We start from the raw sequence: 18,988 nt of genomic DNA on the forward strand, positions 1-18,988 counted from the left end.
GATTACATGAGCTCATATAGTTTCATGATAATATTAAGATGAGTTTTTTTTCCAGGATTTGAAACTACCCCCTTTTATTGATTAATAGCTAACATTTATATGGTATTTTAGTGTTTGCCCAGTGCTTGATGTATATTACTCCATTTGACCCTCACAGCTGTGTGAGGTAGGTGTTGTTATACTCTTCATTATACAAATGAAGAAACTGAGGGTGAGGTTAAGTGACTTGTCCAGGGTCAAATAGCAAGTAAACCTCTGAGGAAGGATTTGGACTTGGATTTTTCTTGACTCTGTTCTGTATTCAGTACTAGCGAACTGTGGCATGATAGAATGTGTGCCAGCCATATTCCCACTTGGGCTCCTTCTAGCTTTGAAATTCTATCATTTTAAAAATTTTAACATTTAATAGGTGCAAGAAATGCATTGTTTAATATCTCATTTCATTTTACTGTTTGTTGAGGGGTAGGTATCTAACGGACAGTTTATTGGAGTTGTCTTTAAGGTGAGGTTAGCTGTGGATTAGCTGTGGATTTGGCCTCATCAGAGACGGACCGTTATTAGCTAAGGATATTGATGAATATATAAACTTTGTAGAATTTTGAGGTTTTAGGGACTACTAATGATAATCACTTTTTAAAAATCTGTGATTTTGGGGGCAGCTAGGTGGTGCAGTGGATAAAGTACCGGCCCTGAAGTCAGGAGGACCTGAGTTCAAATTCGGCCTCAGATCAAATACTTAACACTTACTAGTTGTGTGACCCTGGGCAAGTCACTTACCCCAGTTGCCTAAAAAATAATTCTGTGATTTCATGGGTGTATAGAATGCTTTTTCCGTACGCGCAAGCCTTCTCTGCAGTAGTCTGCAACGTCTTGGAGATTTGCTTTGGGCACTGAGAAGTAACTTGCCAGTTTCACCCAGTCAGTATGTGGCAGGGATGGGATTTGAACCCAGGTCTTAATGAGTTCACATTTATTTAACATTTTGCCATTTACAAAGCACTTTCTCCCTAGCTGTTTTATAAGTTTGTTTACTTGTGTCTTTAAAATTAACTCTTTCCACTGATGTAGAATCTAATATTCTACTTCCCCTCCCCTATACACACTTGAGTAGACTGACTTCATGAATTAGTTTGGCCAAAAACTATCCATTGCCTGGTGGTCTGGTAATTTTTCTTATGTTGAGCCACTTCCAAATTGTCTGGGTTGACAGTTGAGCAGTATAGACTGTTTGTCACTAGACCTATGCTTCCTAGCTCAGTAGGACTTGTTAGATCATTTATTCAACCAGAATCTCCTCTGAGAATCTAGTACTTCGCCTCCAAAAGGAAGCCTCTCAGTATAGGACTTCAAAGATCACAGAATCTGAGTGCGAAAGTACCTCAGAAGCCCCTGAATCCAGTGCATACTGAAACAAAAATCCTCTGTTAAAAAACACTCGTGCTCATCCTTTACTTAGATGACCTTCATAAAATCCTGATCAAATCTAGCCCAATTCTACTTTGGGGTAGCACTAATCGTTAGGAAATTTTCTCCTTAAATTAAGCCTAAATTTGCTTCTCTTTAACTCTTTTGCTCTTCTGCCCTTCTGAGCTGAGTAAAACAAATGGAGGTTAATTTTGGTGTGATTTTATTTTATTTTATTTTTTTTGTCTAGGCAATGGGGTTAAGTGATTTGCCTAGGGTCACACAGCTAGTGTTATGTGTCTGAAGCCAGATTTGAACTCAGGGTCCTCCTGAATCCAGGGCTGGTGCTCTATCCACTGTACCACCTAGCTGCCCAGGTGTGATTTTTAAAAAGTGGATAGAGAGCCTGGCTGTGTTGGGGTCAGGAAGATCAGGGTTCAAGACCTCCTTTTAACCTATAGTGACTGAGTTACTCTGGGCAAGTCACTTTAATCTCTCAGTGCCCCGTACTCAAAGACCTTAAGTTATAGATGAACTGCTTATCTGTCCCACACAGATCTGTACCAAAACCCCCACCATCCATTATATGTATATACCTATTATTGTTATCATCATCATCATCATCCTTGTTCTCACCAGTAGCCGAGGTGGTGCTGTGAACTGGTACATCTATTCCAGAAAACAGTTTTCAGTTATGCAGATAAGGTGACTAAAATGTCCATACCCTTTGAACCAGAAATTCCCCTGTTAGTCATATGTCTCCAAGTTGGTCATTGAAAAAAAGAATTAATAGCAGCACTTTTTTATGGTAGCAAAGAACTAGAAACAGATTAGATCATCGTGGTTAGGGAATGGCTTAAACAAATTATGCTTTGTGAATGCAGTGGAATGTTATACTATAAGAAACAATGAAAATTATGATGATAGAGAAGTATGGAAAGACATATGAACTGATGCAAAGTGATGTTAGCAGAACCAGAAAAAAAATATATACAGCAACTACCACAATTCAAATGAAAGAAACAACCACCATAAAACTGAATGTGAAATTGTAAAATACAAGCCTAGGCCCCAAAGAAGAGATATGAGAAGATACCCTTCCCCCTTCCCTGTAATCCATAGATATGGAAATTTTATGTAACGTCAGATTTTTTTTGATGTATTGATTGGTTTTGCTGCATTTTTTTCTTTAGTTCTTTGTTAAAAGGGATGATTCACTGGACCTGGGGGTGATGGTGGTGGTACAGAGATAAATGTAGACAGCATAAAAATAGAAGATACCATTGAAATCTTTTAAAAAATAAATAGCCCAGTGAGGGACAGAATAACTATTGGATAGCTACCCTTTCAGTAGTGATATTTGTTGATTGTTCTTTCTTGATCTTTGAGGTCCCTTGCTGTTTTGAATGAGCCATGATTCTACCACCATACCTCTTTATTCAAACATGCTTAAAGTTGAACCTCTTATTTCAAACATTGCCTTATGTCTTAAGCAGATGTCTGATTTCCCTTTCTTTTTCCACTCTATTCCACTTAAAGTAAATGTCCTAAGTATAATGATCAATATTTTGTGATAACACCTTCCTCCTTAACAACAATGATTGCATGGGAAGTAAAGTATTTATCATCAATATTTGGGCATAGAGTTGTTCTTTTAAGTTGCCATTTGTTTAATATTATGTTTAGAGAAAGGTTGAAATGTGGTAGACTATATCCCATCTTTCATCTTTGTACTGGTTATTGCCTATGTTTTCTCAGCTCACAGTGGCTTCTTAGAATCCTTTGTTAATGTACAAAATCACAGAATCTTAATTTTAATTTGCAAAATTCTTAATTTATAAGGAAAAAAGAACCTATATGTTCTAAAATATTTATAGCAGCTCTCTTTGTGGTGGCAAAAAACTAAAGATTATAGGGATGCCCATCAATTGGGGAATGGCTGAATAAGTTGTAATGGAATACTACTCTGTTATAAGAAATGATGAGCTCAATGATCTTAGAAAAACATAGAAAGACTTTCATGAAATAATGAAGAGTGAAATGGGCATAACCAAGAGAGCATCGTATATAATAACAGCAATATTGTTTTAAAGAATGACTTTGAGCAACTAAGTCATTCTGACTATTATAAATACCCAAATTAACTATAAATTTATAGAACATGTGAAGAAAGACACTATCTACATCCAGAGGAAGAACTGATAAATGGAAGTATATATAGTTCATAATTTTACATATCTATACCTCTTTGTATCTAATGGTGACCATCTCTGGGGGGGAAGGGAAGGAAGGAAGTAAAAAAAAGAAAAAAAGATTTACGTGTTAACTTTTGTATGTTTAAAAGGAATAGGTTATACATAGTAGAGTTGCAGTTTCATGTGCAGTCATCTTTTTTATTATACTATGTTATGAAAATGTTTGTTTTATTCCATAAATTAAAAATAAATTTAAAAAAGAATCTTTTGTTAATTTCAAAACTCAGATCAAGTGAAGGTTTTTTGATTTCCTCCTCAGATGCTAATAATGTCTTCCCCCCAAAAATTTACCTTGTATTTCTTTTTAAAATGTATTTTTATATGCACATATAATACATTATATCCATTTTTATTATATAACACATATATGTATACATACATATATAATCTCTTCACTATGGAAGTTCTGGAGGGAAGGGACAGTTTCATTTTTAACTTTGCTCAGCATTCAGATGCTTAATAATTCTTATTTGATGGATTGAAACTCTTCTTTTTGGCATTTAAGCCCTTTTACAATATGATTCCAACTTGTCTTTTCAGAGGTTTTGCCCATTATTGTCCTTCCAATATTACTACTTCAACGAAATTGGCCTACTTTCTGTTCTCTTTTCAGTCTCCTGCCTCTGCCTTTGCTGAGGCTGTGTCTACCTCTGTTTCTGCAATATCCTACCTCACTACCTCCTTTTGGAATTCATAGCTTCCTTCAAAGCCTAATTCAAGTGTTACTACCTCTTAGTAGGCTACCCTGACTTTCCTCCAGTTATTGGGGCATCCCTGTCCCATTACTTCATATTTACCTGATTTGGGTACATGTTGACCCCCTTCCCCAATAGAATGTAATATTCTTGATCTCTGCTCTTTCCACTTCTGTTTTTTGGCTTTGTACCCTCAGTGCCTGGATGGTAGGGGGTTCTTAATGGTTGCTAAAAAAGTGAATGAAATGGTGCTCTTTATTGACACCTATTCTTGCAACTCTCAATTCATTTAATATTACATTCTGATACACTCTAATGATGCTTTCAGACACCTGCTAATCTTATCTTACGGCTCATCAGTGAGTAGTAACCCTCTTTGATGGTCTAACCACTTCAATCAACCTATTTCCTAAGCCTCCTCTGAGCTCTTGCCCTGTACCAGTTAGAGAGAGCTTAACATCTCTTTGCCACTGTTTTTCACCTTTGGAAATGTTGATCCTTGCTTTAACTGTGTGGGTTAATTTATCAGAAGTCTATATTGTATACTTATAATTATGTCTGTCTACAAATGCATTTTTTACAAGATGAGTCTTGTGGAGTCATTATGTAAAATGATTCAAATTAAGAGAATTATTTAATACTTAGGTAAGGTTTTGAGAAATTATACCTTTGGAGATGCAGTGTGTTTTGCAAAATTACTATTTGAAGGGCCAAGACAGTGTTCTTACATGGTTTGCATGCAGGTTTTGTTAGGATTTTATTGAAAACCAAACAAAAGCTTATATAAAAATGATATGTCACTAACCTTTTTTGCATGTGAAAATTTAGAAGTAAGGGACGCAGTCTCAAATGTTCAAGACTCACATGTTTAGGGATACCTTGTAATACATTTGAAAATTCTATACCACAGTGTTTTTATGATTTAAACAAATCAGTGTAATTTTAATAGGCTGCCATAGCTGCTCAAATAGTTTCCATACTTTTCTGTGAGTGCCCCAATAAGGGGCAGAGTTTGAGATGCAATCATTTTAAAGGCTGAACGATAATGCTGTAGTTGAATTGTAGAGTACACTTGTAGCCATCAAGTTCTTGGCCTCATTTAAATCCTCTGTATGTTTGATAAAATAAGTTAAAAGACTTGTATTCAGTAGTTAGTCCATTTATTTTCTCCACTGAAAAGTTGTTTTCATTATTCAGCAGTTATTCTAAGCAGGTAGGTGGAGCACTTCGTAGAACTGTGGGCTTAGAATTAGGAAGACCTGAATTCAAATGCAGCCTTATACACGTCTAGCTCTGTGTCCTTGGCCAAGTCACTTAACCTATCTTCTTCAGTTTCCTCATCTGTAAAAAGGGATAGGGATAATAATATTTATTTCTTTGGGTTGCTATGAGGACAAAATGAGATATTTGTAAAACCCTGTGCAAACCTTAAAGCACATATAGTACTAACTATTATTATGTATTCTCTGTATTAGAACTGAATCAGACCCTCCTCTGATGTTCTTTTCCTCTTCTTCCTATTTTTTTTTTTTTTGTAGAAAAAGACAACAGTGAAATGCCAGTGCAAAACATAGCTCTTGGTCATTTGAGTCGGGCAGTCCCAGTCTATTAAAGACAAAGAGAAGGTAATCTGGTTTTGAATGTCAAAGGGATTTTCTGGTTAATATCTTTATAAATTTACAGAAAAATACAATATTCCAAAGTACATTTCTGAAAACTGAAGAGATTGCCTCTATACAGGTGTGAAAGATTCTTAAGTCCCTGGGAAAAGCAGCTTTTATTTCAGAAATAAACTTGGAAGGTTGAAATGAGAGCCAGTAATGAAACCCTAGAAAATGTCAAGAGTATTTCTATGGAGGTAAATGGCAGAAAAGCTTACTTATTAACATTTCAAAGGGTAGTGATAATTTACTCTGCTGCCCCATAGCCCAGGTGAATGCAAGGGGTTTACAAATGCGTTTTACTTCTGAATAACACACCCTCTGAGGCTATTGAAAGGGAAAAAACAAATTATTTTTAGGTCTTGGGCCTACGGAAACATTAAACTAGGCTGTGGTGCTATTCAGGTTTCAGAGAAACACTGAGAACTGGTTTCAAATCAGTTATTTGCCTGATAATTGCTAACAAGAGTAGTTTGGTTGTAAGAGGAAATTCCAGGGAGGGGGGGAAATCTATGTCTGACCTGAAAACTGGAACAAAGGAAGAGAAATATGTAAAGAAGAAAAATGCGTAAGCAGATGAACTGTTTCAATCGGTTTTCTAGTCCCCCCCCACCTCCACCCCAAGTAGCTGTCAGTGGGTTTTTACTGGTAGCAAAATTATAGGGCTGTAGGGCTTGTAGCAGGTAAAGACCTTCCATATTATCTAACCCAGTGGAAAGGTCCAGATGTTTGCCAGGGGATAGAAGTGAATTGATGTCTTGCCAATCAAAACCTTCCATCAGGTAAGTTGAGTTCATTATAGTATGAATGAAAAAGCATTTGAGTGTTTACTATGTGTTGAGGACTGTGGTAAACTCTGTGGATACAAATCTTGTAAATGTGGGATGTGTACATTTACCTTTGAGACATTTTTCATCCTACAGGAAAAAGGAAGGGAATAAATATTTATATAGTGACTAATAAGTGCCAGGAACTATGTGCTAAGTGCTTTTCAAATATTTTCTCGTTTGATCTTCACGACAACCTCAGGAGGTAGGAGCTGTTATACCTATTTTGTAGTTGAGGAGAAGAGGCAAACCAGAGGTTAAGTGACTTGCTCAGGGTAACACAGTGTCTGAGACTGAGTTTGAACTCCGGTCTTCCTTCCTCCACACCCAGGGCTGTATTCAGTATTCCACCTAAGTTCCTATAGGCGAGGACTCTCCATTCTAATTGGTGAAATAACTAGCTTTTGTCAAATAGCCATACAAATGACACAAAGTGCAATTTAGTGACTGTGACCCTCCCCCACCCTTTTGATTAGTGTTGTTTCCTTTGCCTAAGTCTACGTTGGTATAAAATGTTCTGAAACAGCACTAATTTAGTTTTCCAGCTATTGAATCAAATCTACTTTTTTGGTGATACATTTTTAGTTCAGTGTTTTTCCTTTAAAAAAAATTACCCTTTGAAAACCTGCTTTTTGTATGGTCTTTTTTGTTCTGCATTTCAGAGATGGGATGTTTTTACTTTAAGGTTTTCTCTCCTGAAGAACAAGTAGTCACACTGAGGAATGACCTGATCTATTAGTGACAAATAATAATACATGGTCCGCAGGCTGCCGCAGAAGGGAGAAATGAGTTATGTGTGCTGAATATGAGCCCGACCTGCTGTCATATGAGGGCTATTTGGGCCATTCTTTTTTATGGCGCGTGACAGTGATACTGTGACTCTGTTTTGTTTTATAAAATTAACGTTTTAGGGAAGGGGGCAGTACTTAAGAGATGTAGGTGCTATTCCAGAGATGCTTAGAAAAGGCCATTACCATCCAAATGTGGGAATTTAGACATTGAGCCCTAGTGGCTGAATTCTTGGATATGGTGTCAGGAAGACTTGCATTCAGATCTTGCCTTTGTCCCTTACTGAGTGTGTGATCTCAAGCTGGTCAGCTAACCTCTTTGGGTTTAGCTTCCTCATTGGTAAAATGGGGGTACTTGTACCTAATTCATAGATATGCTCAGAACTATATCAGCCACATGCTCATGAGCCATTTCAACGAGTTATTATTTGAATGGGAGCTTCCCATTAGAATGGGAGCTCTTTGAGGGCAGAGACCCCGTTTTTTACTTTCTTTGTATTCTCAGTGCTTAGTACAGTGCGTATGAATTCTTATTGGCTCATTGACTGTCAATTAAAGTTATCTGAAAGATTAGAAGGCTGCTTGGCCCAGTATGTTAGCTAGAGAGAGGATTCTTGTTCAGGTACAGTTGGACTGAAGTGTTTCCAGGTTCTTTCCAACTGGGGTTTTTGGAACTTTTAATACTTTTGATTCCTTCCCCTTCCTCTTCAGCATCTTGTACTATCATCAGTTATACGTTTCTTCTTGTATTTTTAATTCATTCTTTGTGGTTGTGTTTTCTTCCCTCTACAAACATACTCAGGCCTCCTTTATCCTAAAAAGAACTAAGCAAACCCCAGAGTGATAACTGAAAACCTTCCCATGGCCGTGTTACCAGCATCCATCTCCTTTCTTTCTTTCTTTCTTTCTTTCTTTCTTTCTTTCTTTCTTTCTTTCTTTCTTTCTTTCTTTCTTTCTTTCTTTCTTTCTTTCTTTCTTTCTTTCTTTCTTTCTTTCTTTCTTTCTTTTCTTCCTCCCTCCCTTCCCTTCCTTCCCTTCCTTCCCTTCCTCCCTCCCTCCCTCCCTCCCTCCCTTCCTTCCTTCCTTCCTTCCTTCCTTCCTTCCTTCCTTCCTTCCTTCCTTCCTTCCTTCCTTCCTTCCTTCCTTCCTTCCTTCCTTCCTTCCTTCTCTCTTTCTTTTATTTCTCAAGCTTTCAGAAGGGGAGTCTGTACTTGGTGCCTCTAGTTCTTTTCTAGTTCACTCCTTTAATCCTTTACAATCTGGCTTCTGGTTCATCACCACAGAAATTATTCTGAAAATCACCAGTCTTCTTGTATCTAGTCTCTCCCCTGTAGTCTTCCTCATACATTCCTTCTGTGTTGCCAAACACAATGGCCTTTTCTCAGGCTTTTTTGCTTCTCTTGACATCTTTGCAAGTCCCTTAACTGCTCCGAGACTTAGTGACATGTGTAAAGTGGGGATAATAAGCACTATCTGTCTTGCATGTTTGGTGTGAGGAATTTAATTGGACATGCATTTATTAAGTGCTTACTATGTGCAGGCCTGTACAACCTGTAGCCCGCCAAAGGATTTTGGGTGGCCTACGAAAAATGTGGGCTGCTTGAAAATCCTTTGGAGGGCTACAGGTTGTGCAAACCAGTGTGAGGAGATACTAGGGAGAGAGAGAGAAACAGAGACAGAGAGACAGGGAGAGAGAGACAGAGAGCGAGCAATGGCCTATCCCTTGTCCTCTAAGGAATAAGTATCAGGGACATACCATATACACAGATAAATCTAATGTAAGGTAGAGAGTGATAGGGACAAATATATAGGTAATGGGAAATATGCCATATATTCAGATAAGTATAATATAAGATGGAGAGTGATAGACGAGGAGAGATCTAAAGTGTTCGTGGAAATCTTAAGAGTCTAGGGTTATCAGAGAAGGCACTCTAGGAGAGGTAGCAAGCTAAGTTAAGCTTTGATGGAAGATAAGGATCCCCCAAAAACCGAGATGAAGATGAAATATATTTTAGGCATCATGGACAGCAGACACAGAAGTGAAAGGCACCATGGCGAGTTTGGGGAATGGTCTACAATTCAGTTCAGTGGTTGAACAAACAGTGCTTGAAGGGGGAAAATAACATGTAATATGTCTGGGAAAATATGATGCATCAGATGATAAGGGGTCTCAGTGCAAGGCTGACACATATTGACTTTCTCCTAAAGGCAGTAAGAAAGCCATCAACAGTTTTTGAGCAGGGCAGGAGTGTGAGTGATACAGGCACCCATATGACTGTTGTTTGTGCCAGAGATGAAATCTCTGGATATCTTCAGGAGTACAGTGGTTGACCCTAGAAAGAATGCCCTTAATTGATAAATTGGGTGTTAAATAACAAAATAAGTAGAGGGCATTGAATATTAATTTAATTACTGCATGATTTTGCTTTGTGGAAAGTCAGTGTAGTGTGTGGGAAAGATGAGTGGACCCAGAGTTAGGAGAGACCTGAGATTCCTTCTCTGATACTTACCTGGTTGTATGACGCCTATCCTGGCTGAGTTTTGTGGGTCTATACAAACTTCTTACTTCTGTTTCTTTTGTGTCAGAGACTACTTTATCTAAGGAGATGTTTTCTTCAAATTCATATTACTCGTGTTCATCCACTCCTCCACACCTGCCCACATTATGCTGCCTCTCTAAGAGTAAATTCTGGGTAGGAATTAAATCCTATCTTGTAATAACTCCTTGTACCATGATTTCTCAAAAATAGTGTTTCTCAGACTTTGTTTATTGACTCTTCAAAGGGGCACAAACACCTCATAAACCACTACACCCATCTGTCACTTTTCTCAGAAAAGTAAACCGATATCAAAAAACCCTAAGGGGGAAAAAAGGAACCTTCAAAATGACCAGAATTTATGGCAAGAGTAGTGTTGCTTTGAGTAGAGTACCAGTGAAGTAATATCTGGTGTCAAATATCATATATTATTCATGCCAGAAAAAATATGCACAGACTAAAATTATGAAAAAAGAAAGGTTGATGCACTATTGTGTTGTAAGTGGTAATGCTGGTCCATTTCTTAGGCTCTTTGGTCCAGTGGCAGTAAAATAAAGGACAAATCTATTTTATAAAGAGTGGCTGCCAGATTTTTAAGCTGTCATAACTAATGCCAACTTTGCAAAAATATCTTTGAAAGGGGGCCTTCTGTTTTCTTGTATTCTCAGCATGTAAGTATTTGAAATGGACTGACTGCCAAAGGAAGAGCATCTCAAAGGACCAATTTAAGCTTTTCTTCAGGGTGCATTTTGGAGTCATGTTGGCATAGTTAAAATTTTCATCTGTTATTTGGCAAGAAAACATGGCAGTAATGGGTTTTTGGCTCTTTGCTTTCCTCGAAAGGATGTCATGAGGCCCCTGGAGCTGGGTATTGGACCTGGCTGTTTCAGTTGGAGATGCCAAAGGCTTCACAAATGCAATTTCCTTGATTGATTGACCTTGAGGTTTTTTTTTTTTTGGCTGGTTGATAGGAGAAACATTTCAATAACAATTTTTAAAAATCCATTTTGCTTTTTCTCTTTAAGGAACACATTTCTTATAAAATGGAGAGAGCTATTTTATGATTTTATTCTGACATTAAGACTATTATTTTAATGAGTGTCACTTAGCATTTAACATTGTCATTACCTGATTGAAAGACAGACTCTGGGGCAGTGTTTCAAAAAATGACTCATGAGATTTTTTTTTCGTTAGATAGGCAAAGAATTTGATGTTTGGAGGAAGTGAAGTAATTTACCAGAATTTGGGAAGTGGTGTTTTTTTTAAACTTCTTCAGATTTCACTTTCTGCAGCCTTTCACAGATTTCTTTTTTTTTCTTCCCAATTTTATTAATTGATTTATCAACAATCACTTCCATATGCTTTTGAGTTGAAAATTTTTCTCCCCCTTCCTCTCCCCCACCCTCCCCAAGACGGCGCACAATCTGATACAGGTTTTACATTTACATTCCTATTAAACATATTTTCACATTAGTGAAGTTGTAATTAAAAATTAAAACCAATAGGAGGAACCATCAGAAAGATGAAACAAAACTCAACAGAAGGTAAAAATAAGTGATAGCGATTCGACTTCCATAGTTCTTTCTTTGAATGTGGACAGCATTTTCCATCCCGAGGCCTCTGGAGATGTCTTCCATCCTTGTAATGGTGAGAAGTGTTCAGTTTAACAATCTTAGTCATCGTGTAACGTGGCTGTTATTGCCTTTACAGATTTCTTAAGAGAATATCTAGATGGTTAGAGAAGTAGGCATAATTCTCCTGTGTCACTATCCTGAAATGAAATTTACTTGGGAGTGGTAGAGGATTATTCACTTCTTATTAGTTTTGTGGTGTGAGTCTCTTCTTTGTGAGACAATTTGGGATTGGGAGAGGCAGGTAGGAGCAGATTTGTCAGGATGACGCTGTAAAATGGACCATGTTTAGAGGAGGGAATCTTTTTATCTAGAGAAGATAAAACAAAGCAGTCACTTAGTTTATTTCAGTGACTGTAAAGACCTTCAGGATTTCCTCAAAGACAGTTTGTCGTTTAGTTGTGCTACATGCCTAGACAGTCCCCAGCTTGCAAGGAGATTGTGTTACAAAAGTTGATTTGTAAATCCAGGTTTTTTTTTTTAAAGCCTGGAATGCATTGCTCATAAAAACCACCAATACCTGTAAGGTTCTCAGGCCTTTCTACAAAGGTTTTTTAAATCCATAATAGCTGAAATGTAGTAGGGTAGTAATAATATGGTACTAGATCATATTTGTTGAGGGCTTCATAGCTTAGTAAGTGGTTTCCTCACAACAGTTTTTAAGCCACATCCTAGAAGTAGAGACTAGACCTGTGATGCCCCATTGGTGTTGCCTGTGAAGAACTTTTCTGCTAATTCAAATTATAGCACTTGCTCTCTACAACTTAGACTTAAGAGTTTTCCAGGGCAGAGGTATCAAACACTTGGGCCACTGGCCTCCCATGGCTCACAACACTTCCCCACCTCACTGGCCTTATGTGGCCCACAACACTCCTGAGTGCAGGCTGAACCAGATTAAAATGTAATTAGGAAATATTTAACAAAATAAATTAAAATACAATAAAACATAGCACTGCATTTTAAAATGACGTCTGTATGCCACCCACAGGGATACTTATGTAGATTTAGTGAACCTGTTTCTGTTTGAATTTGACACCACTGGCCTACAGTGCTGGTTAGAGGTTAAGTGATTTGCCCATGCTGACAAGGTCAATATGTGTTAAAGGTGGGACATGATCCTAAGTCTTCTTGGCTCTTAGGCCAGCTTTATCCATTGTCATATTGACTCTCACCTTATCTTTATTTTATGGGAAAAGAAACAGAGGCTCAGGGATGTTGACTTAATTTAAAGGTGTAACCTAAAATGTTGACTTAAACTATTGATAATTTATATTTTATAGAATATGACCAGGAGTGAGCATTTGTTACACCTGCTATATGTAATGTGTTAGATTCAATTAATAAATATTTATTGACCATCTACCATGTACTAGGCACTCTGCTAAGTACTGAGGATACAAATAAGAAAAACTGCAGTCCTGCCCTCAAGGAACTTACAGTCTAGCGGGGGAAGACAATACACAAAAGGAAGCTGAAAAGGGAGGGAGGCACAAGAAAGTAACTTGCACCAGTGGAGTTGAAACCAAGCAAACCTTGCTGATGCAATGTGGAGAGATAAAGTAAGGCTATGGGAGGAGTTTAGTGCTCTGTTCTGGAGCTATCCAATAAGAGGGGAGATTAGGCTGAAGGAATTGAGAATGTATTCAGTTTCTAAACTACTATATGAAGTTGATGGTGAAACTAATCAAGTAGCAGATTAAAGGAACAATCAGCATTTGAAACTTTGCTTGTTATCTCCCTGGAACATGTGAACACTGGTTGTTAATGATTTTAGAGGTGGTCCCCAAAGGGTGAATCTGGTCCATGTTAACACAGTGCTTGAGGTTTGGGGCCAGAGGGTTCCATTGGTAATGTATTATGTACAACTGTATTTGTCTAGGAAAATACAACCAGCTTTTCATCTTTAGATATTTGAGGATATACTACCACCACTACCTTCCCCTCCACCCTCCAAGAAATAAAGTAGGAATAGAGTGCTTAAGACTTACTGAAACAAACATTGCGGTTGGAGCATTAGCAGTGATGGGGTGAGGGGAGAGTGATTTGTGAGATCTATACTTCTTTCTCCCTTCCCCCCCCCCACTTTATCCCTGTGAGGCATGCCATTAGCAGCATGTTTTTGAATTTTCCCTGGAGTGAAGGGAGACTGGAGTTTTGGGTTATATAGGATGTGGTACCAAAGAGGCAAAAAATGGAGGTAAATCCTAAACATTAGTCTTGGGACCAGAAAGGGAATTTCACCCTAGCTGTTCATATGCTCTTTACACACACACACATACACACACACACACACACACACACACACACACACACACACACAACACTTAAAATATATATACATATATACATGTATATGTGTATGTATATAAATATTCACAGATTGAATACCAATATTCAAGAATAGTATTGGAGGAATATACCCATGTATTCATGGTATGTGTTTTTTATTTACTTACCTGTGTTCATGTTGTATATTGTCCTTTTCCCCAACCCCCCAGGAAGAATATAAATGTTTTGAGGGTAGGGACTGTTTAATTTTTGTCTATGTTTAGCACCTGTGATATCGTTAGTGTAGGGGACTCCCCTATGTGGAAACTCCCTTCACCGATATATATCACCAACTTTTCTGTACTCAGAGGTTAAGTGCTGACTCATGATCACACAGCCAGTATGAGTTACAGGCAAGCCAGCTCCCTGTCCTCTAAACCCCTTTGTGTCTCTGTCTTAAACACAGTAGGTACTTGATTTTTATAGCATAGGAACATAGATTAAGAGCCAGAAGGGAACTTAGAGAGCATTAAGCCCAGTCTTCTTTTTTTACAGATGCGGGGAGAACTACTCATCCCTTACAACAGGTTTTTGAAAATTATCTGTAGCCAATCACATGCTCATAGTCATGCAAATGACATCTGTCGGTTATATGGGCAGCCAGGCAGAACAGTTGATAGGTGGTGAATGAAGTGGAAAGATGGTTAGTGACTTATCCAGGGTCCCAAGCTAGTAAATATATGATATGTAACTATGATCATGTGGTTGGCTACAGGCAATCTGTGAAAACACATCTTAGGAGATGAGAAAAGTAGTTCTGTGGATCAGTAGATGCTGATATCTTATATTCTTGATGGCCATTTTTGTTTAACAGTGATCTTTCCCATGCTTTTAGACTCTTCTGCTGCTGTTTCCTAAATGCCTTTTAAAATTCAGTTGACTACAATATAGATTTCTTATGTAAGTATTTAATCAGATCTAGCTACTTTTTTCTAGACTTCATCTTCTCAAGTGATGTTGTTACTTCCTCGCATACTTGGTCCTGTACTGAGGTGATAGAGTTCCCGTGTAATAGAGCTACTCTTGCCATGGTTAAGAACTCATTATCATAGAAATATTGGGAGTTTGTCCCATTTCATGTCTCTTTGTTAACATTTTAATCTTCATTTTTCACCCAGATGTATTCCCTTTGGACTTCTCCATCATGCCCTAAAGCTCAAAATGAAAAAGACCCAGGTTTAAGTTCTGCCTAAAACACATACTAACTCTGTGATCCTGGGAAGTAACTTAATCTGTTAGCGTTGTAGGTAACTCTAATACTATTAAGATTCTTGCAGAAAAGATGCTGAGCTGCGTTGGTAAGAGGGAATGTTCTTATACCAGTTGGAATCATGGGTTTCATCCCTATCCTTCTCTGTCCGACTTAGTGTTATTTCATGCCAAGCTCTCTGTCAGACGATTTTCTCTTGAATTGTTTTTTTTTTTTTGCTGTTCTGTGACGTATTAGTACTTGTAACATTCCTTTTTTTTTTCCCTTTAAAGAAAAGCTGTTTAGTCCCCTTTCTAACCCCTTGTAATCTGGATTCCAACTTCATTATTTGACAGAACTTGTTCTTCCCAAAGTTACCAGTGATCTATTAATTGCCAAATTCAGTGACCTTCCTTCAGTCCTCATCCTTCTTGACTTCTGCAGCATTTTGATACTATTAACTGTTCTGTCTTTTTTGGGTTTCTGTGATGCTGTTCTCTTTGGCTTTCCTCTTACCTGTCTGACTACCCTTTCTCAGTCTTATTAGTTAGATCATCATCAGTGTATTCCTCCTAACTGTAAGTATAACACAAGTTTTTTCCTGACCACTTTCTCTCTCTACATTCTCTTTTTTGTCTCCTAATGATCTCATTAGTTCTCATGGGTTCAATTATTACCTTTATGTAATTGACTCCCAGACTTCTCTGTTTAGCAACTACCTATTGGTCATTTAGAATTGAATGTCCTTTAGGTGTCTCAAAAACAGACTTCTTTATCTTCCCCCTACCCAACCTACCTCTCTTCTGAACTTCTCAATTTCTTCTTCAGTTGCCTAAGTTGCAACCTACAAGGCATTCTTGATTTGTCATTCTCCCTTGAGTTCCTTATCAAGTCAAATCTTGTCAGTTCTGTCTCCACAATGTTTCTCAGATCTGTCTCTTTTCTCAACTCATACTGCCACCATCTTATTTCAGGCCCATACTATTGTAATAATTTTTTATTGGTCTCACTCCCTTAAGTCTTTTCCTCTTCCAGGTTATCCCCAGTTGTCAAAATAATATTCCTAAAGGATAAGACTGGTCATGTGCTCCCCTGCTCAATGAACTCTGGTGGTTCCCTTATTCCATCCGGGATTCAGCGCAAATTCCTCTGGCGCTTAGAGCTCTTTAAAGCCTAGCCCCCCTCTTAGCTTCCCAACCCTATTTTTGCCATTCTGGTGCTCTACACTCTAGCCAAATTGGTCTTTTTGCTCTACACATGACATTCCATCTCCCATTTCTTTACTTTTAAACTACCACCACGCTTAGAATGTATTCTCTCTTCATCTCTACATTTTAAAATCCCTGGTTTCCTTCAAAACTTAGCTTTAGTGCCTTTTCCTTGCAAGAACTTACCTAATCTTACCTAGTACCTATGCTCCAAAATTGTCTAATATTATCTTATACATGTTTTATATATAATATATACATATTATTTCCCATCTTAGAGTGAACCTTTTGAGGGTAGGAGCTGTTTTTGTCTTTGTATTCTTAGCACAGTGACTGGAATATAGGAACACTCAATGCTTCTTGATTTGTGGACTTTTGGGGCCTCTTGAACTAGATACGCTTATGACCCTTTCTCAGAGAAATTTGTCAGGGTTAAGGTCAGACTTTCATTTTGCCAAAGGATGCAAAAGTATTGTGTTCTAGAAAAGTAATTTGAATCATAGAATCATCACTTCTGTTTACTTTACTGATATGGAAAGTAGCCAGTAGTGCCAGAATTGGTACTAGAACTTAGGTCTTCTGACTCCCAGGTCAGTGGCCACTGTTCTTCAGTTAGACTACCTCCCATTGTTTAATAAATCACATTTGTAATCAGTCCTCTAAATGCTGTTTGAAGACACCATTCACAAATCCTTTTTATAAAGTAGGCTTTGTTACACCTTAATTTAACTCTTTTGTTACTTGAAATTTTCAGTCATCCAAGCTTCATTAAAACAAGTCCTACCTGTATTTTATAGACTTCAGAGGAAACTTTAGTTGTTATTCAGTTGTTTTAGTCATATCCGACTCTTGGGATCCCATTTTGGAGTTTTCTTGGCAAAGATACTGGAGAGGTTTGCCGTTTCCTTGTCCAGATCATTTTACAGATGAGGAAACTGAGGCAAACAGGGTTAAGTGATTTGCCCAGAGTCACCCAGCTACTAAATTTGTGAAGCCAGATTTGAACTCAGGAAGATGAATCTTCCTGAGTCCAGGCCAGGCACCCTATCCACTGTGCCACCTAGCCAGCCTTTCATAAGAAACTGTATGTACAGGAAGATACAGCATCATGATGAAAAAGTTGTTCATAACCCCTGTTAAATGTATTCCTGCATCTGCTGTGGGCAGAATTGAGGGGTCTGTTTTATTTTGAGCATTGTGTAAAATTCTCATTTCCTAACAGTCATCCCTAGGAGCAGTGTCCTTAAAGATATCATAAACTATAATTGGTGAGGAAAGGAAGATGAACTTAAATCTGTGATGACTTCATTATTGTTCTTCAGAATGATACTTAGCACTATGAGATGGGGCATTTTGGCTCGTGAGACACTTCATTTATCTGCTTTTAGTCACGTTAAATGGCTGAAGTCACCCTTAAGAGCTGCCTGCCTTTGGCAAACATTTATGTCTCTAGGGATTTGTGAGGTAATTGGATGAGAACAATAGTCAGGAGGTTTACTGCCTAGGCAACAGCTGAGAATGGATTTGCAGTTACTCCAGAGGGAGACTGGGACTGAATCACTGTCTCGCCCATTCTACTTTGGCAGGGGAGCCAGTGAGGACCACTGTCAGATTCTCAGTCCTGAAATACATGCATATGTGCCAGTATGACACCTGTGTTTAAGCTGTCTAATAGTGCATTTCATATCTAAAAGAAATGTTTTTAGTAATCACAAGTATTTGGAATGCCAAGAAACCATCCAGAGAAAATGTTTATTCCAGTATTTGAGAACCTTTGCTTTGCTCAGGCCTGTTTTATTAGAGGTTCAAGGAACCCTAGAGATAAACTAATCTAGAAGATTTTGATTGGGATTGGAAAGGGGCCATTGAGCAAGCAAGATAAAGCCTTGTTACAAATGTGTCAAGCAAAACAAATTCCCACATTGGCCACATCAAAAAATAGATGTGTATGTGTATGTATATATACGTATGTATGTATATATGTATGTGTATCTTTTTTGGTGGAGATGAAAGATCGATCAGTGGAGAGACATTAATGTTTGCTATACCATTCCTATTCTCAAGGAGCTTATAATATATCTTTTAAGAGAAATATTTATAATAATGAAGATATGAGACTAGTTGATAGTGGTTTTTCAGTGTAAGCTAGGAAAGTTTCAAATTTGATTTGAAAATCATAAGAGAATCATTGTAAATTCTTGATAAAGTGACTTGATTTTTAAAAGAAAGCCTTTTGGAAGTATGATGACTCTGGCAGTAATATGTAGGGAGAGATTTAGGTAGAGAGAAACTAGGAGACCATTTCTATAGTTCAAGTAGGAGGCAATGAGGACCTAGATTAGATTAGTGTAATAATAAGGATTAGATATGCTAGAGGGGGAAGAAAAGATAATTTTTAAGTTGAAAGTCTGGGGAACCAGTGGAATAGTTTCACACTGACAAACATGGGGAAGTGGGAGAGAGGA

At 37.8% G+C, this 18,988-nt stretch overlaps 1 protein-coding gene across 5 annotated transcripts in view; it reads left to right on the plus strand.

Moving 5' to 3' along the window:
* The window catches only part of EPB41L2 (erythrocyte membrane protein band 4.1 like 2), a 266,227-nt gene that overhangs the window by 26,907 nt on the left and 220,332 nt on the right, over positions 1-18,988 (plus strand). For 3 of the 5 annotated variants that reach the window (XM_078155137.1, XM_078155138.1, XM_078155140.1), the window contains one exon: positions 5,893-5,979. The exons of the other annotated variants lie outside the window; for them this stretch is intronic. The gene's annotated coding sequence lies outside the window, so the exon portion shown is untranslated. The remainder of the gene's footprint in view (positions 1-5,892; positions 5,980-18,988) is intronic. 5 annotated transcript variants of the gene reach the window in all.

The sequence above is a fragment of the Phascolarctos cinereus genome, unplaced genomic scaffold, assembly GCF_003287225.1.
Source record: "Phascolarctos cinereus isolate Bilbo 61053 unplaced genomic scaffold, phaCin_HiC Scaffold_5;HRSCAF=322, whole genome shotgun sequence".
NCBI lineage: Eukaryota > Metazoa > Chordata > Mammalia > Diprotodontia > Phascolarctidae > Phascolarctos > Phascolarctos cinereus.